The 20070-nt window shown below is 46.7% G+C and overlaps 1 protein-coding gene across 10 annotated transcripts in view; it reads left to right on the top strand.

Moving 5' to 3' along the window:
* The window catches only part of PITPNM2 (phosphatidylinositol transfer protein membrane associated 2), a 133565-nt gene that overhangs the window by 7399 nt on the left and 106096 nt on the right, over positions 1–20070 (top strand). For 9 of the 10 annotated variants that reach the window (XM_072024363.1, XM_038187403.2, XM_027469731.3 and 6 more), the window contains exon 2: positions 7864–7963. The gene's annotated coding sequence lies outside the window, so the exon portion shown is untranslated. Of the gene's footprint in view, positions 1–4782; positions 4802–7863; positions 7964–20070 lie in introns of those variants that run through there. The other variant, XM_027469729.3, reaches the window with a different exon arrangement.

Here is a 20070-nt window from a genome sequence, read left to right as displayed (position 1 = left end):
GAAGTAAATAGGGTCAACCTACTTGAAGTATAGCCTTTTAGGACAGCTCCTGCATGTTGGCTTCCCGGTTTGAAGGCATCACTTTGGTCAGAAGAGCCGAGATGGTTGGTCTGGGTGATTTTGGAGATCTCTTCCAAACTAAACGATTCTGTGACTTGCCTTGCTGAGGGTGTGCACTTTGGTATTTGAGGCTCTGCTTGGAAATCCTAGTACTGGAAATGGAGCATCGCTGTGTCGGGGCAAGGATGGCAGGGGGAAGACCCTGGGTAGCAAAGTTCATCAGTTAGTGTCTCGTTAACTGGCTGCTCACAGCAGTATTTATGCAAAGCCATAAGGCAAACTGCTCCCCATGTTTCATGGGTGCTTTTCCTTCTGTGCCTGGCTTTCAGTGGCCCTCCTTAGGTCAAGTGCCAGATCTGCTGCATCGTAGATGTACAGACCCCTGGGCTGTGTAGGAGAAAGCCTTCTCCTGCCCAGTCCTTCACATGACTGCCCTGCCAGGAAAAAGACCTTGCCCTGGAGGGGAGGTTTTGTTGCCTGACTGAGCACCGGCGTTACCAGAGGTAGGAAAGTTGGAGCAATTTTTTCCCTGCTCTCTCTTACATTGCCTGTACTTCGTCTTGCTGGCAGAATTTGTGTTTTATTCCTTGTTGGTAAAGTAGGACTGAAGAAGAGAGAAGAATGTTTTATCTTAAACATCATTATCAAAATCATCAGCTGAACGGTACTGAGAGACTATTCCTATTCCTGGTTTAAGGCAGAGTATAATTTGACTTTTAGATCTCCGTTTTTCCTAAATCAAGTGTATGGCACCAGCAGCTCAGAGAGTCTCCTCCTGATTATAAACAGGCTTGGAGCCATCAAAAAAAAAGCCTTGAAATCAGCTCAACAACTGTTTGAGAACCATCTTCTTAATATTCCTCCCCAGCCCTCTGCAGAGGCCTCCTGCAGCAAATGTGTAGATGTCAGTCGTTCCCGTGCGTTTCATTTAGCTCCCTGCTAAACTTTCCAGGAGATTGTATGCAGATGAGCTTCTCAAAGCTTTTTTTTTTTTTTAAATATATTTGGAAAGCTGGGACCAGCGAGGCAGGAGCCAGCACAGCACAAGCAGCGTTGTGGCTGGGGCTTGGTGCAGCATGTGGCCACATTGCTTGGAGCACCTCTGTTCCCATGTTTCCTCCTTTTTGCTTTTGTCTGGGTTTTCCTGAGGTTAAATTCCTGTTTCTCGTTGCAGTTGCTTGCGTGTAGCCCAGGTCTGTGTGTCTGGACGTGGGGCAATGGGCAGCCTGCTGCAGCTGGGGATCATTTGGTGGGTCTGGGTGTGCAGACCCCAGCCTGGGAAGGTGAGGAAGGCTCCTGGGTGCTCGTCGAGGCTTCGTCCTTGCAGCCTGCGTGGCAGCAGCTGGCCTGAGCCTCCTGGCTTGGACAATTCAAGCAGTTCCTAAAGGTGGTGTAAGCACAGCCGCGTGCTCCAGAGCCCAGGGGCTCGGCACTGCAGCTATCAGAAGGTTTTCCATCTGGAGGTGGAAAAAACAAACCTTCCAGGGCTGCTTTATCTCGAGGCTGGCAAAGAGTGCAGAATGAGTGACATATTTCCATTTGACTCATCTGTTGTCAAAGTGGCGACACCCTTGAGTCACATTAAAAATGAGACCTTGGAGCTGAATTGGCATCTCGCTCCCGTAGGCTCGGAGCAGGTGTCTGCGGGCTTTTTGGTTTTGTTCTTAGGAGAATTCTTTCCTCCCTTAAGATGTGATGAAAATGGATCAATGCCACCGCTAATATTTCGGGTTAAAAATGATAGGAGAACCTGGTTCAGGTGCAATGCTGGACATCAGCTCCGAAGACATTCAGATAACCTGCTTTCTAACTGCTTAAAGCCCTGAAAAAAAAAAGAGTGCCCAGTAGCCAGATGGTTGGAAAAGAACACCCCACGATCAATGAGGCAATATGTAAATATTTTCAATCATTACCACAGTACTGCTGTGTTGACATTGAAATTCAAAGTGCTATTCCATGGGACTCCTCATTGATCAGCAGATGAGCTCTGATAAAGAGGAGGATAAAAGCACAATACTGAGAATTATTATGGATTGGGGCTTTCGTTGACAAGGACAGGCTTCCATCAAGGTCTATGAAATGGATTTTGAACCCTCTCTAAGCCTGTTACTGAGACACAATGTTTCTTCCCTGCCTGTCAAGTATGGATTAAATGGTGTATTATTGCTTGAGCCGTTTTATTTAAGGTGAAATGTTGCATAGTTGACTAATTTCTTTGTTAATTGCCACGTTTATATGGGAAGGGGCAAGGTGGAAGCTGATGCAGAGGTCTCTGCTTGAAATCCAGGCAGTAGAAATGACTGGAAGGTAACATAAAGCATGGGGTTGGATTGAAATAGTTGTGGGGGGAAGAAAGGTTCTCCCAAAGCAGGCTGTAGAGACCCTATTTGGCTGATTCACTTAGAAATCTTTACAGGGTGGTAGCGATCTCATGCATAACACATCAGGTGTGTTCAGCATCCACAGGTGCTGAGCCCACCACGAGGCTTTTTTTATTCCCTCCACTTCTGGGTTTTCACTCATGGAAAAAATCACCTGGGTTATACCCCTCTCAGAGGGGAGTCGGGAGCTGGGCTGTAAATAAATGCTCGTAGAAGCAGATTTTAAGGTCTGAATGCATGAGGACCCACCTCGGAGCAATGCCATGCCCGCGTGCTGCAGATGCTGGTGTCTGTGGTTCCTGGGATCCTGCCGTGGAGGCAGAAGCTCAGCACCCGTCTGGGGAGCTGAGAGGTGTCCCGGGGGATTTGGGAAGCAGGTTTTGGTGTGTGGCGATACACCCAAACCCTTCCCATCTTACTGGGTGATGGAGAGTGGAGCTGCATACGTATATTTGATGCATTTTCTTGGAGGAGGGTGGGGGTTTTGCAGGTGAAAAGCTTTTTACAGCTATAGGGACATCCAGAGGCCAGGGCATTTCTGGAAACCTTTTTGCTTTCCCTCCCTCCCCTTGGGGCTGGGTGCTGTCAGCGAGGCCAGGACCCGGTGCTCCTTGGGGTGCTTTGGAGGGGGCAGGTGCTGCAGGCATCAGGTGGGAAGAGTTATCTGGGTGCCTTTCGGAGCTGCTCATATTTTCTAGTTAACTGCTGTGTTTGTCTTGCTTGTTCATTAATTTCCTCTGTTTCCTGGCACATCCTGGAGCCTTTTCATGTGATTACAGAGTTATTCAGGATTTTGATATTATTTCTCCCTGCTTTGTTGCTTTTTAGTTGCTCATTTATATCCCCTTATTGTTTTAGGGTGACTAACTGGTGGGTGAGAATGGAAAACGCCTTCACTGAGGATGAAGGACTCCTCTGAGTCTCCCATGGTCTGAAACTGGTGCTTGCAAGCTGGGAGCAGGCAGGGTTTGAGCACAGCTGACACTTTTTAGGGCTAAGTATTCAGAAATGCAGATATACAGAGGCAGTGGGCTGAGCTCAAGCAGCTGCAGGGTTTGCTAGGAGCAGTTTTGAGCCTGGGTGTTTCCCAGGGCAAGAGCTGCTGCACAGGTGGATGTGGCTGCATTATGCAGGTCTCTGCTCTTGGGCAGATGCTTGGGCTGCTGTGGGGTTGTCACCAAGTGTGTTTGTCCACCAGTATGAAGTGTTTCAATGGTGTCAGTGACTGTGCCTCTTAAGGAGGAGGACTGATAACTGGAGTGCAACACTTTGGTTAAGCAGGCAAGCCTTCAGAAGCCAGGAGAAAGCATCTCGCAATTCATCATCCTCGTTGGAAAGGCAGATGCCAGTTCTACTGGTGTAATGCAGCGTTTTTGACATCTGTGCTAAAAATGAGCTGCTTGCCACCTGCTGGGTGGCTCCTCATCCTCCTCGCACAGGGTGTTTTCATATGAATCTGTCTGCCGACAGCTGCATCTTTCATTTCCCTCATCTGATGTGTGTGGGGCTGCTCCAAGGCCAGATGTGACTGCTGTGGGTTCAGGTCCGAGCCACCCCAGCTCCCCAGGACTTCTTGGAGAGAAGCTTCCTGGGAGGAAGCCTGTAACGATCGTCTTTTGCTAATGACTCGGAATAACAATGCTCTTCTAGCCTTTTGGGAACTCTTGCATTAACTTGTGCTTCTAAATGGTTTTGTTTGGTTGCTTTGGACAATTGTGCCCCTTGTTTAACAGGGACCCGAGGTCCCCTGGGTTTCAGTAGGGCAGTTATGGGACAGAACCAGTTTTAACTTGGATTTGATAACCACGTACCACAACGTGTATCTGAAATTCAGGTGGGGTTAATTACTGTTAATCTGAAAGGGCTGTAATATTTAATTTTAAGATTTAAGCATAACATTTAAGTTTAAATTTGAGTTGGTAAGCTGTTCTCACACCTAAAAATAAAAGGAAGGATACCATCAGCGAGGCCTCTGCAAGCTGCAGTGGGTATAAAAAGTGCTGACTTGGGCATGCAATCAAGGTGAATTCTGTGATTATTCCAGAAAAAGAAGTTGTGTATGTGTGTCATAATGTCCTAGGCTCCATTCATTATCTGCTACTTTCAGAGTTTACTGTAGAGAAAATGCTGGTGTTTACATTTTTCCAAAGGGTGTAGTTTCGGTTTCTGTTGCTCAGAAATGCTTTTGCTTTTAATCACTTTTGATTTCGGTACAGTTAGCAAGTGCAGAGAGAGCTCTTTCTGTTTGGAATAATCATTTCAGACTCGCTGTCACTGAAAATAAGAAAGTTGGTCATCCTTCCCCAACCTCCAAAAAAAAGGGAAGAAACCCAACCCCGAACCAAAAAAGAATGAAGCAGGTAGGAGGATTGCTTTGCTTGAAAACTGAGGAGGTTTTGTGGCTGCCCGTGCAGTTTTGTGTAACTGCGTGGTGAGACCTTCAGGGTTGTCCCCGTGATGGGTCAACTGTACACTGAAACCTGTTCTTACACGCCCCTCCTCATTCCGAGAACTGCACTTTTTTTTTTTTGCAGTGCTGGTGAGATGAGGCTCTGGGCTGACTCTGCGTAAGGAAAATATCTATTTAACCGTGCCGTGCGGTGGATGTGCCCTTTGGGAGGATATCTGGCATATCCAGCGTCTTTATAAACTTCTCTACCTGGTGAAGGCAAATGTGGAATGGACACTAGTAAATCCTGATGCAGCTGAGGAGTGAATTATTGTGAAACATTAAAAATAGCAAGACTCGATCTGACTAGATGTATATTGGTCTATAAAACCATGTGAATGTAATTAATCCTCTTAAAAAAGAAAGGGAAGGGAGTGTGAGGGTTCCTGTTTGTTTACAGATCGGTGTGTTAGAGTGGTTAAAAGGAATAATTTGACTGAGTTATTCTCCAGGAAAGCACAAGTTCAAATGCAAAGCGAGATTAAAATTTTATATTTAAATATATCTCCATCGTACAGATTTGAATAAGTGATTTAAGGAAAAAAATCCTTTGGGCTTTAAATCATGGCATCACGTATACTAGCAGGGGATTAAGCCCTTTTAAACTTCCTTTTTGAATTGTGTTTTTTTTTTTTTTTTTTGAGTTAGGAATTTCACGAGAATTCAGTGGGTTTATGTCTGCCCCAAAGAGCAGAGACCTGAAACCTGATTTGCAGAGGTTTATATGTACCAAAACTTTCATCAGGTAGTTCTTCAGTTGATTTCAAGATGTAATTTTAAGAATAGTAACTATTCACTGGTCGTCTTGTAAGCCTGCAGAGTCAGTTTTAAATGTGATCTGCTCTGGACCACATTAGTGTTGAGGAAGAACGGCAGTCGGTGAAGGGACAGAAGACGAATTCATCTCTGTAACCCAACGCTGCAGCCATCTAGTGAGCATGATGCCCCACCGTGCAATGGCCAATGCTGAATTGTAGGCATCCTGGCTAGCTTGGTGGGCAATACTTGGTGTTTCCACCTTCCAGAGCACCTGACAAAGCTAAGAAAGTCCTTGAATATCATCGTGTGGTGTGAGTATTGCCTCTGTGCTGTGTGCACAAGCTCTTAGTTGCATTGCAGGTTTGGAGGTAGGCTCAGCCACTTGATGTCCAGCTATTTCAATTTTATTTTATTTATTTTTATTTTTTTTTTTACCCGGGCTGGGAAAGCAGAAGTGGTGTTTGGGCCCCGTGCGACTGGCTCAGCTGTGAATCAGCAAATGACGTTAATAAGCATTTGTGGACTAAATATATTTTTAAGCTGTCTGGCTGCTTGCTCTTGGTGAGATCTCTGAGATTAATGGTCCCGAAATGTTACTCATGCTTGCTCTTCCTCCAGGAGGAATCTGACCCATGCGAGCACTTTCATTTTTTGGGGTTGCTGTGCAAGAAGGTACAAGCATAGCAAGCAATCCCACTTATGTTATTTTTTAAGTCTCGATGAGACCTAAATCTGCTGGCTGGAGCGGGGTGTCACGGCTAAAGGTCCCCATGTTTTCCAAATGTTCCAAGTCCTTTGGTGCAGCAAGCAGTGTGTGCTGGTGTTTTAGTTATTTTTTGTAACCCGTTGGCTGTGGGTGCTGGTCTTAGGGCTTGGATCTGGGTCCCAGCAGAGGGGATGCTCTGAGAGGTGCTTGGCTGGTCCGTGCTAATGCAACTTTTCTCCCCATGGAGTGTGCGAGGGAAGGGCAGGGGCCTCGTTCTCATTGGCATTTTGAATCCAATTCTTTTTGTGTGTGTACGGACATGGATTTGCATGTTGTAGTGCAAACCACAGGTTGTGCTGTCAGGGGGTATGGCTGCACCCGTCCTCAAAAGGGACAGGAATATTGTGGCTGCCTGGCATTGGGGGGAGGCTGCAGGTGCTCTGGTTGTCCCTGTCCTGCCCCCCAGCTGGGTGACAGCCGGGGCAGAGCAACCGAGGACAAGACAGAAGGCAGAAATAAAGGCCGAGAAATTAAAAACACCTAAAGGAACTTGAACGTCCTTGGGAAGATTTAAGAGGGGGGAGCACGTGTGCGTGTGTGTGACCCGAAGTGCTCGCCAGATGCTGTAAAAGCAGCATTAAAAATAGTTCCTCCAGGCTGCTGGTAACGAGGGGACTCTGCAGGAGGAGTCCTGCAGGAGCGCAGCTTGCTGCCCGGCGTGGCGAGGCAAACCACAAGAGTTCCCCCCGGCTCCCCTGACAAAAACAGCCCTGGAGGGAAGCCGGTGGTGGTGAGATGAGGTGTAAAGGGCCGCCTCAGCCTGGTGTCTCTCAGCTCTGAGCTGTGTGGGTGCTGCTGCTTCATACCCTAACCTTTGCCGTCCTGTGGGCCTGGCCCCGCTGCGGTGAAAGGTCTGGGGGTGGCTGCAGGGGTGGCTCTGGTTCCGCTGCTGGGACGTGGGATCCTGCCCGCTCCCCAGGGAGCTGTCTGGAGGAATGCTGCTACGTTGATTTTTTCTTTCTTCTTTTTGATTTTAATGATGATTATTTTTTTTAAATTTTCATCTGGAGTGAGGTCTGTGATGGTTTCCCCTTCGTGAAAATCATTCAACGCTCTACTTAAAAGGGAAACGCTTTGGGGGGAAGCTGTGATACTGTGCAGGGCGAGCGAACGAGTGGTCAGTGCGGTGTGTGTGTGTTTTTCTTCCCTCTTTTCTTCTCTTTTTTTTTAAATTTCCATGAGTTAGAGATGGCGATGACTCATAGCTTGGAACGCACTTTAAATCCCTGAGGTGCTCATTGCCGCCTACCATCACGTATTGAATTTCTGACATACCGGAGGGATATCTGCAGAGCAACTCTGATGTGCAATTATAAAACGTTGTAGCTGTATGTTGTTTGCATAGGAGCCATTAGCATGGTATAACTGTGAAAATAATGCAGCTTTAGTCTTGCTGTTGATTTCCCATGGGCAAGGCAGTTAAGCAACTGTGCTTTATCTTTCTTTAGGATGTTGACACATGTGGACCAACAGTGACATCCTTTTCCAGCAGTGCTGTCTCCGCTCCCTCCTGCATTCAGAAGCATCTAGAGAGATTTTTTGCAGAAGGTAGGTTCTGGCAGTTCAGCTGGATGGCTGTTCTTTCTCTCCTATACTAGAAGAAGAAAACATTTACATGTTACTAGGGAGAATGGTAATGAGGCCGGTGGATACTCGCTTGCTGGTGAGAGAGGGGATTAACCTTAGCTTGGGTTCCACTTGAATATCCGCAGAGGGGAAACGTGATAAAATGGAGTCTGGAAGAATGGCTGTACGAGTTGCCTTTGAGAAGGGCTTGGCAGCCACAGGACGTGGTTGGCTTAAATTACGTAGACATGTGTTGGTGATAAACCTCTTTTTGAGGAAAACTCACGTTCCCCCCCCTTTTTCTGGTCAGTCAGTCTTCTTGTTTATTTTAAATCCTTCAAATAAATAAATCAAAAGGGAAAATGGCTGTGCAGGATGTGCAATTAACATAAACTTTGTGTGTGTATTTAAATATTCTGTGGGTCTCCCCCTAAAAAAAAATAAAAAATAAATCTTAACCTTATTACATTTTATTTGTACTGAAATAAACAGCATGCAGCCCATGGTGCTGCCATAACATTGCTGTTCATTTCTACCTCCCTCATTTTTTTTCCTCCCATCCTCTGAACTTCTAACTTGCTTTACATTTCAAGAGGATTGCCATGCCAAACTTCTGTAGTAGAGTGTAGATGGGGATGTAAATCTTAAGAGACTTGTTTGCTTTTTACCTGCTACTTCCTTGTGCTCTAACCTCTGGAGTATTGCTTATGGGTTCACTTTGTGTGTCTCCAGCTCCTGCTAAGCCTCCTTTATGTGAGTTCTAGAAATGTGTATCATACTCTTAAATCTGTGCAGAAAATTAGTGGCTGAACAGAAATGTTTTTCAGTAGATGGGGTGTCAGCCTTTAGACTACCAGAATGGGTAGTTTTGCATCTCCTTATTTTCCTCCAGTGAGTTCCTTGCCGCTTATTTTTTTCCCCCTCTGTCAAGAAGTGTTTTTAACTGTTAACTCCACCAAAGGTTTCTCTTTGCAGTGACACGGTGATGTAGCAATTTTGCAGTTTTGCTGCAGGATGCTAAAACTCAAAATTCCCAACTTTTGGTTTAAGAGTAATGGATTGCTGGGAAGAACAGAGAAGGGGTAAATGAGTTTGGATCTGAGACTGCTCACACATCAGACCGAGGAAATCCAGAGAAATTGAAAACACATTTCCAAGTTGTAGCACTTATACTGAAATCACAGTGACACTAGCTTCGTATTAATGTGCAATACCTGAAATCCTTGAAAATTAAGGGTCACTTGAATACTTTAATTATCTCCTGTCAGCAAATTGGCTCCCGGTGAATTCATTGCCCTTCCCTCTGTTGATTCCCTCCCTGAAGCCTCTCTTAGCATCAGCAGAGCCCAGGGCTGGCTCGAGTAGGCTGCTCACACTGCTGCAGCTTGTCCCTCGGTGGGATACCTAATTTTCTTGAGAGAGCTCGGCGGCTTTTCTTCTGCCCACTGCAGCCCTGTGGTGGAGCTGTGGACAGGTCTCTCCGGGAACAGACGCTGCTGTCAGCAGCTTTACCAGAGGAGTTGATGTAGTGGCATTAATTGCCATGTGAGTTTGTGCTCCCATGCTGAGGGAGGACATCTCTGTCTCAAAAACTATGCCTCCCTTGCTATAGATCACTCGATGTCCCCTTGCTCCCCTGTAGGGTGTTGCAGAGGAGAGCATTTCTCGGAATTAGCAGTAACAGCAAAGAACTGCAATCCTTAGCAATGTTTAAGGTTCGCATGGCTTTGGGACTGTGGCACGGCTCTTTTCACTTGCCTGAAGGACTCAGCACTCCGCAGGGCTGATCTTCCTCTCCAAGAGGTGCCCGAGTGGTTGTTGAGAGCCTGGGCGGGTAAGGGGAAAAGTGCCTTCGGTGTGTTCCCAGTGAAACAAATTTGTGCCTCTTGCATCACTGGAGAGCAAGTAATGTCCCTGGATTGGCAGGTGAGGAACATAAGAAGAAAAATGAGTTTTAAACATCATCAGGGAATGCAGCGTTCATGAAAACAAAGGGCTGAATAACAATGTCCACAGCACAGGAAAATGCTGTAGCATTCTACCAGCATCCCTGTGCAGCCTGGAGGCTTTGAAGCAGGACAGAGCAAAAATAATGGGAAGACAGTCCTCTGGAAGTCATCCCTGGGAGTATTTTGCATGGAATTATTTAAAAATCTAGGAAAGCAACCTAAATCCCTGGCAGAAGCAGAAAGGCAGAGCAGGATCTGAATACCTGCGATGTTCCTATCGTGGCTGTGGGACCGCAGTGAGAAGCTGGCTTGTGGAAGGAGCATGATAAGGGGAGGTGGAAGGTGCTGATGCAGCCGTGGAGTTGCCTGCTCTGTCCCTCAGCATCCTGCCTTCAGCTGTTCAGGGACCCTGCACTGCTTCTGCCTCTTCCCTTCCTACGAGAGCAGAAGCTGGATGGGATGAGTGAGTGCCTCTCCGTCAGAAGAGGCAGAATGTGATTTTCTCTCCCAGAGCCCTGCACCCTTTTACATAGAGACAAATTGGGGCTGAATCTTACTTTTTCTGTGCTCTGTACTTGCCGGGGGCCTTACTGCATGACCTGTGACATGCCAATAATGCCCCTTGAGAGGGCTGGCTTTAAGGAAACCGCCTGAATTGTGTGCAATCTGTTGTCAAGCTGGATCCTTTGCGTACTGCAAAACACTGTACAGTGAGTTAGATCGAGGTGATAACGCTTTAGAAAGCTGGGTGAGGGCTGCTGCCGTGCCAGCAAGGAGGGGAACCCTGTTTGGCAGCATAACAGCACTACAACCGCGGTGTTCCCGTACCTCAGTGTGTAAAGGTTACGGGTTCGGGTGACACATGTTATGGGGCCAGGCTGTTAGCAGGTCAGGGAGGGGAACTGGGGGCCTTGTACGGGTAGGAGGTGGTTACAGGTGAGCTGAGTTAGACCTGACAGTCCAGATCATAAATATTTGGAAAGGCACAGAAATAGCCCTGTTAAAAAAGGTAGTCTCCTGAATGGTCTGATGTGAAATTTCTGGTGGATCTAAGGTGGCTTTTCTTCTTTTTTTCCTCAGTCCTTTTCTTCCTTTTTATAATAGAAGCCCTAGACATGAGGAACTGTTTGGACGTACGTATTTAACTGGGAGGAAAGAGCTGTAACACTGGTGTGGCTCTAACCACAAACTGACGGTTTCCTGCTGCAAGTAACTTTCTATAGACCTAAACCTCGTTCTCTTGTGTTTGTCTGCGCTGTTTAAATAGCTGAGGCAGATTCCACTGCTTCTAGGCTTCTTGTTTTTGATAAAGGCTTTGTTGTAGCAGTTTGGGGGTGGCAGCATGAAGCAAGATCATTAGAGGTCTAATAAAAATTCGTGGCTGGTGAAGTCCAGAAGGCTTCTGTATCTTCTGATCTCGTGTAATGTAGAAGTCAAGAAGCAGCACCAATAAACGTGTGTCAGAATGGCTTTGTAATTACATTTGCCTGCATAAAGCTGTTTATTTCTGGGGTGATAGGATGTAATCGTATGAACCTACATGCCTGAGACCTCTTCACCCAGTATTTCCGTGGCATCGTTACGTGCTTCTAATTCTCCTCCCCTTCCCCATCCTCCTTCCCTGTGATGTGTTAAATATCACGGCCGCAAAAACGAGAGCACGTTTCTCCCTGCTGTTCCCATTCCAGCTGGAAAACTCGGACAGTTCCTTCCCCTGTGGTTTGTGACACTGTAAATAAAGGCTTGGGAGGTCACACGTTCTCCATCTCAAGTTATTTTGATTTCGGTGCTGGAATGGTGGGGGGCAGGGATCAAAAAAAAGCAAAACCCCAAATTGTTCTGTTTTATTGTGAAAATAAACAACTTGTTATTATGAGTGAGAGCAGTTGGGGGAAAAAGACAGTCTTTGACTAAAGCTGAGGGTTAGAGAATTGGACTCGAGGATTTCAGAGGAATCTCCTATTAAGCTTTGAATGAAAAGTCACCTATGAAGGAGAAGTTCTGGACACCACGCTCTTGTGATCTAGTGCTGTTCCTGGATGCTTCCAAAAAATTGTCTAGCTTTAAAGGCATATTGACAGGACTCTGTAAGCATAGTGGTGAGTAATTTTACCGCTGATGAATGAGCAGCATTAATGTGTTAAGTGACCTTTGAGCGTATGAGTAAAGCGAGCTTTTAAATATGGGGCTGAGAATTTCTGCCCGTGGGTCTCGCTGGCTGTGATGCATCTTGTGGTTTGGCCAGGCTGAGTCGTTGCTGACAGCCTGGGGCAGGACCCGATGGTCTGGGGCACGGTCAGTGGAAAATACATCGTGCACGCCTGCTCCAGGCACGTTGTGTGGTTTGTGATTCTGCCCCGATTGGCAGCAGGCAGATGGGCTGCGGTGGCCGCTACGGCTGCGTTTCACGCCTGGCGCCCTACATCTGGTGGGCTTGGTCTCCCCAGCTGTGTTCCTTTCCACGTTGGTGTTCAGGGCTTTGAGCATTCACAGAAAACATCGCTTAGGTGTAGATTTCTGTTTCATATGTTTTGATTTTGACATTTGTATAATCCTGGTTAGGTTTTACTAAGAAACGAGCTCAAAACAAGGTCCAGTGGCCTTTATTACTGGCTGGTGGTATGCAGGGTATGATTAATGTTGGCTTACTGGGGAGAAATGAACAGTTACTGGCAACTGTGTCACTTCTTCTGTTGAGTTTTGAAGAGGCCTTTTCCTGGTAAAGATTTTTTTTGTTACTTTTATCAAAACAGGATATAAAATGTGAATATAATTTGTCACTGCAGAGCTTGCATTTACCTTAACGCTACAGAAGTATTTCTTTTTCCATAAACTATTACATTTATAAATGCACAGCAGGAACAAAAGAGAAACTTTCCACATCTAGATGTTAATCTTTGCACAGGATAGTCTTTTGATTCAATAACTCTTCTTGCTTGATCTTCTTTCGCATTTTTTTTCTTTAATGGGCACGTGACATATGGACATAAAAAATAATGGCCCAATTTCACCCCTGCTGTAGCTCATTGACGTCATTAAAGCTACAGCAGGGATGACTTGGCCCAGATTCTTTTAAAAGAAAAAAAAAAATAAAGACCTGATGAACGACCCCTCATGGAAAAGCTCTGTAGAGGAGGGTGTCCTGAGCATAGCACAGAGCAGGTGCTGTGTAATTTTTGATAAAATTCCCAATGGCAACCTTCCTGTGAAGTGGGGTAGGACCCTTCCTGAAGGGGACAGACAGCAGGACACGTGCTTGAAGACTCACTTTTGTGATGCCTTAACGCATGGTGGAAAGGGATGGTTCATGAAGTGATTGAAGGCTCCTTGGAGAGGCAGAGCAGGGTGGAGACGTGACTTGCTGGGAGCTTTTCAGAGATGGTTTCCATCTTTTCCAACACACAAGCACAATTTTGGGGAAGCAAAAACATGGTTGAAATGATCTGGGGGAAACTTGCCTTGAGCAGGTTTTTAGGAAGCTGTTTTGAAGCTGGTTTGTCTCCTACAAGTCAGTTAGTTCTTACTCCTCAGTGCTGCCCAGAGGTAGCAGTCCCTGCCGTGGCTGAGCGCGGCAGATCTCTGCCCTGCAGGGGAAGATGTGCAGGATGCTCCCAGGGTCAGTACATCAAGGTTCAAGGTAGGTCTAAGGTGTTACGAACTGCACAAAAAATAATAAATTCAATCTTTAAATGCTTAGTCTGATTTAAGCCAAAATACTGGTTTGAATCTGAAAACAGATTTAAAAAAAAAATAAAAAAATGAAAGGTTCTTGCACAGCTATTGACTGCTTTTCTTTTTTACTGAAGTAGGGGTAGCGATTCACGGCTGGGAGTTCTGCACATCTTTGCACTAACTTAAAGAGTGAACGTTTTGCTCACGGTTACAAATAACTGCAGGAAGAAGCACTCTTTAAGGAGCAGTCGTAAGCCCCGAAGCTGTATCTGCAGTGGCTGAATGCTTGATCGCTGTTTTCAATGCCAGTATTAGTTGCCGAGGGCATCTTTAACCTACTCAGCTGAATTTTTAGTTCTTGGTGGTAATAACTATCTGGCCAAGACAGGTTCTCTGGCAGTTAGTCCAAGAAATCAGATGTTTTTCTCATGCCAGACTCTTCTGGTCCACTGAATATTACTGCAAGAACACACAGTTCCCAAGGAGGAAAATGCTTACTGTGGTTTTGGTGACAGTTGGAGCTGACTCGGGAGAGGGAGAGATGGAGCGAAAAGCACTTCTGTCTGCTGGTAGGAGCACGTTGGTTTTATGGGGCTGTTAAGTGGGAAAGTTTGCTGCAGTCGAAAGCCAGCCTAGTGACAAAGTGACATTGCCTGGTATAAATAGTGAAGGGGGAATTAGATCTTTAGAATATATTCAGTCTTTCGATTAGTCATCCAAAACTCTGCTGGTAAGACAGAGAAAAGAAATGTGGGGTTAACTTGTTAAACGTCCTTCTAACTGTGAAAGAGCCAGGACAAACACGTACTTAATTCATGGTTTCCAGTGAGACCTCCCAGGGGCTGCCAGGAGGCTGCTCAGGACGAGCAGGAATGCCAGGGGAGGTAGAGGTGGGGGAAAGGTAACTGAAAACTGCTGCCTTAAAGCCTTTGGGAAGCAAAGGCTGTTTGGTGTTATGCAGGTAAGAGGGATGTTTAAGATCTTTTTATTGCACAGAAAACAACCTTATTTGCAGAAACTACACTCCTTGGAGCTTCTCTTTCCTAGTACTGGTTTCTTGCACTCGTTTCAGGTTGCCTGTGTTATTGTCCGTGGACCTATTTAGAGTCTTATTGCACTGCTACTGAGGCCAAAAGCAAAACTTCATAGACTTGAGAAGAACCTGCCCTAGGACTTTAGATAGGTGGAGCCACCACACCTCCCTCCGAGGGCAGCAGGGGCTGAACGTGTACCCAGAGCCAGCAAGTGCTTAAGGGTTAGTGTGTGAATTTTACCCGAGTAAGAGAACGTATGGAAATCCTGAAATTGTGTGTCTCTTTGACTGGCCCACAGCAGTTAAATTCCTAGAAGCAGACCATCTGTGATGGGTTTGAGTGGAGTACCAGCTCCCTGATTTAGGAATAACTGAATTTCTGCAGCGTGTGGCTGTAGAGATCCTTGTCCTCATAGTGAGTTGCGTTTCCTTTGGCTCAAAATCAGGTTCTTAGGAAGGTGTACAGCTGTTAATGGGTATTAGCAAGCAGTTGTGTTGCATCTGTATACGAAGCACGTCTGCTCCCTGAAATCAATGCTGGTTTCTCCTCTGAAGACCAAGCGGAGCGTGTCTCACGCAGTGCTCGGGAGCAATGCTGGGAAATCGCGTGCTGCAGCCAAGTTTGGGTTTATGTCCCGTGAAACATCCGCGTGGGGATGTGCACGTGGCTCGGCTGTCCCCAGGGTGCCTGCAGGTTATCAGTGAGATAACCCTAGCACTGAAAGCACTGTGACGGGTGTGGCTGACCGGCTGCGACCACTTCTGGCTGCGTGTAGGCTCGAAAGCTTCAAGTGGTCCAAAAAGCACCACTTCTAGTACTGCACGGTGAGTCTGCTTCAGTCCCTGTGCCCGGCCCCGCTGGCTGTGAGCAGGCAGAAAGCTGCTCCAGCAGATCTATTGACAAACCCTCCTGTGTATCCAGCTTGTTTGTGAAGAACGATGACTAAAAATCAATATGCAGATCAGGAGCGCTCCGAGGATCTGAGGAAAATCTTCGTGCTGTATCTGCATCATCCCAGCAGTCGTGTTTGCTTTTTTTTTTTTTTTGAAAAAAAAAAAAAAAAGAGGATAAGAGGAGGGAGATGCAAATACCGTATTTATTCAGATAAGAAAAGAATGTGGGGAAGGAGCTCTAGAAAAAAGGGGAATGGCCCAGTGCTGAAGGAGAACTTTCAGTTTACTTGGCTAGAATGGTTAATCTGCTCCCGATGATTTGGGTGCTAAGCTCCAGAGCAATAGGCTCGCTTCAGGCCATCGCCTACCAGGTGCTGAGGTTCCCCTGGGTGCTCTCAGGTCCCGTACAGGTCTGTGAGGTTCGGGTTTGCTCTTAAGGACTGAGGTCGAGTAACAAAGAATGATGGAAGGGAAGCTTTCAGCCAGCACTGTTTGTGATTATATATGAACTGTCTAAGGAAATAATCTTGAAATTAATTTGCTTCATTTCCTTGATCAATGGCTTTAGTTTGGGTACTAATTCTTCTGCATATAGCTAGAATGCAATCTACCAGTAAAAAGTTCTTTTTTTTTTTTTTTTTTTTTATGAGGTTTATTTTGATGGATTATGTTTCTAGGTAACTGCTGAAGGTTATTTCTGGGAAGGGCTGCCAGAACGCTTATTAACATGTGCCCAGACCCAGGTACAGGCCCTTTTGAAATTTTGGCTGTTCCTGTTTAACCTCAAAGAGGGGCAGGGACTGTGCTGAAGTGTGCGAGTCCTCCCAGTTCCCTGCCCACGCTGGGTCTGGAAATAACTCTGTCAATAGTAGAAATGTCACAGCAGGAATGATTTGCTGGATGTGCCCAATCCCATTTATCTAAATGAGCTGTGATCTTGGATTTAACATTCTGTTTCATAGCTAAGATAAGAGGCACATGAATTAGATTATTGCTGGAAAAAATAGAGGGGTGCTGATATAAATACTTCTGCGAGGAGTTTAGCAAAGCATTAGCAAGTCTTTTTATATTTATGAACAGCAGTGGTCAAAGTACTGTCTTGCAAAAGATGCTTTCCGCATGATACCAACTCCAGTCATTAAAAAAGCATGAATCAGATTAAGAAGTGTAGGGTTTTCGATTTGCCTCTGAGTCCTCAGATGTCAGTGCAGGCTTTAATCAGCCGCTGGTGAGGAGCTACCGCGTGAGGCGGGAGCAGGGGATGTGGGCAGAGATGCTCCTGTCGGGGTGGTTTAGGGGCTCCCCAGCCCCTGGGAGGTGACTGCCCCCCAGCTGCTAACCCTTCGAGGATTTTTGAGCCCTCTTGTCCCTTTTGCTGCCCCATCAGCAGCGGCCAAGGGCATCCCTGTGGCTTGTGGAGCCGGCAGCTGTGTTGACCATGATGCCTCTTAGGCAATTGCTTGGTGCTGTTCTTTCAGGTGGACTCTTTCAGGACTACTTTCTGTCCTTCCTGGTAATGTCCTCTGCATGTGGAACAAGCTTCTTGAGCCATTTGTTTCATGTCACCCTTCTGGCCCATGCTCCCCGTTGCTTTGAGCACTCTGCTGCTTTTTCCTGGAGCTCAGGGGAGGGGCCCTGGGGGAGACACAGTGATGGGGCTGACAAACATTAACATCTCAAAGGTTTTTTACATGCAAGATGTCATCCACTGTAATTGTTGGCTCTCATGTTTGAGGCAGCGCTGAGCAGTTCTCCCTCTCCCCCTGTGTTCTGAGGACACGGATGCTCAGTCTTGGCCCGGTACCAGCGCCTGCGTTGTGCGGAGCCAGGAGCAGCGGGGCAGGGAGGGTTTCTCTTGGCAAGGCCACGGTGTGTAGGGCACTGCTGCCCTGCAGAGCCGGACTGAGATAACTTGGAGGGGTTGGCCCAGCCCTCTAGGTGTGCTGGAAGGGCTGTGGAGCGCTCATGTCTGTGCTGATGGCTGCTTTCTGCCCTTTGAGGCCAGGGACGAAGGATTTCCCCAAACAGGATGGGTGGAAGGCAGGAAGGAAAACTACGGTCCTGGGCTACTGTGGGTGGAAAAACTGCTCTTGCTTTTGAATTTGATATAGTGAGACTTGTGTTTGAGTTCGTACTGTGTTCAGCAGTCCCCGCTGTCTCTCCAGGCAGCTGTCCTCAGCCTCACCGTTATCACCGTGGCTGTTTGCTAGTGATAAAAGCCAAGCTGAGGAAGGCTGGGATCCAGATACTTGGAAAATGGGCAGTGCTTTCATTTGGGCTTGTCTCTTATAAGAGATTGTTGAGGTGGTATGCGGATCTGCTTCCTTAAAGACCTGAAGTATGCTTTTACTGACTCCTTGGGCTTTGTGAAATTATGGAAGAACATCTCCAAAAATAAAAAATAAATTGGTAAAACTTCCCTCCTCATTTCTTAGTAGCTGCCTGTTACGAATTGAAATAACTCCCTGTGCCATTCTCTTCCCCTTTCTCTTCAATGTAAGCTACCTTGTGTCCTGAATAAAAGTGAACTTTCTGTACTGCTGCTTGGAATAAAGTGGCTCTGTCACTGCCAACCTCCTGCTGCCGGTGGATCTGGCAGCGTTGTGCCCAGCAGAGACCTGGTGATGTGCAGGTGCCGCCTGTTCCGTGCTGCGACCAGCTGAGAGCGGGCTGCCTCTAGCAGGAAGGCAGGGTTTGGGTAATGTAGCCTCACATTAGCAGCCTTTAAGGAAAGCAGCCAACATTCTCTAGCTCCCAGGGCTTGCACCACGGCATTCGTGAAGGCTGTGCCACCTCCTACCTCTCCTTACCTGCGGTCCCTCTGCTGTGTCGGAGCCCAGCATCGCAGCAGAGCCTGGGAGCCCGCTGCCTTTGGCAGCCTCGAGCCCAAGCGAGTGCTCGGGTGTTGCCTGGGCTGTGCTCAGCTCACCCCGGAGCTGATGGGCGCCGCTTCCTGACGTAAAAGCAGCTGAGAAACTCTAGCCAGGGGCTAAGCTACATCAGGCTGCGCTTTCAGAGGTTAAGCTGATTGCAGATCTCTCATAAATAAATCTTTCTGTATTAATAAATGAATGCCTGCAATGGTTGCTTTATTATGGTGCACGGAAGCTTTCAGAAAGAAAAATTTCCCGAATGAGCCATTTGTGCAGTCTCTGCTGACTTTTAAAGATCGGTGTCATTAATTGAATTCTGCCCCCTCCATTAGAAAGGGAGCGCGCGCTCTTCGCTCGCACATGCACTCGATGCACTTGAAAGAGTGTGGGAAGATCTAAAACATGCAGAGCTAGCTGCCTTGCCTCTGTGGCAGTTGGGTTATCGGGTTGTTTTGGGGAGAGTGGGCAGCCTTTCAACGCGATTTTCTTATACTTGGGTCTTTTGGAGTGGGAAGGCTTCCACGCTGAGGCTCCCGTAGAGTCGTTGCTTGGCTGTGGAGACCTGGCTAGATGTCTGCTGCTGACTCATTCTTCCTGCAGATTTTCTCATAAAAGCAAAATGCATCGTCCATATATTACGAGTAGCTCCATTCTTCTTCCTACAGGGAAGCGATACTGGTTGGAAATCGATCGCGCCTTACCCAAAGCATTGCAGACGTAATAATTAAGATCTACTTAATTTCTGCGCTTGATAGGTGGGGAGACGGCAGCGTGCTCTTTGAGGCTGTGCTTTGTCTTTTGAAAATAATCTTACCAATTTTACACAAATGCGGTATTACAGCCCGCCCTTATTAGCCACTGATTAGAGGGTCCTTTGTGAAGTGTTGTCTGTTGCTGGCATAATTTAATTAATATGAAACCAGTGAAATTCCTATGGAAACAAAACAGGAGCAAATTGAATCCCAGATAAATGCGTGTTCTGGACTACGAAAGTGAGCACAAAACTAATTTCTTAATGGGACCACTAGAAGAGCAAACAAATCTACAGAGCTGCGGTTGTGTGCCTCAGCTAGAAATGTATGTTTGTGGATATAATTAAACTTCAGTTAATAACATATTGTCCTCGGTCTTGGCGAAGAACTGGATTCGGGCTGTAGCTAAGTGCCCAAAGCGTTCTGCTAGATTAACTTCTCCGTACAGCTGGAGCTGGCCTAGGGCTTTCGTGGCACTTGGGGATTTGGAGCGGCTGGCTTGTGCTTCAGCTCGTTCCTCGTGTGGCTCCGAGAGCGTGACAAACCCTTTTGTGCAGGGGGATGCTGGAGAAATGGGCTGCTGGCCCCATCCCTGACCCGCCGTGGGAGGCGGTGGGCGAGCTGGGAAGGCAGCCTTCAGCAGCCGTGCGTGAGGAAGGGTGAAGTGTGAAGGTGATGCTTCATGATTCACTTTTTGCATTGCAAATCCTGTTTCGTAAGTAATCTGCTTCCACCGATGCATTAAATGATTTATTATCTCAGGGCTTTTCTTCACTCTGGAAAAAAAAAACAAAAGGCGATCAGCTTTTTTTAAAGCTCTGTGCTGAATATTATATGATTAAGTTGTAATTTTGAAGTGACGCATTTGGGCATATAATTTTCAAGACCATCTTTGGTTTCGGGGATCATAAATGCT

The sequence above is a fragment of the Anas platyrhynchos genome, chromosome 16 (genome assembly GCF_047663525.1).
Source record: "Anas platyrhynchos isolate ZD024472 breed Pekin duck chromosome 16, IASCAAS_PekinDuck_T2T, whole genome shotgun sequence".
NCBI classification, from domain to species: domain Eukaryota; kingdom Metazoa; phylum Chordata; class Aves; order Anseriformes; family Anatidae; genus Anas; species Anas platyrhynchos.
Note: the sequence above shows the minus strand (reverse complement) of the source record. Positions and strands in the feature narration are given on the sequence as shown.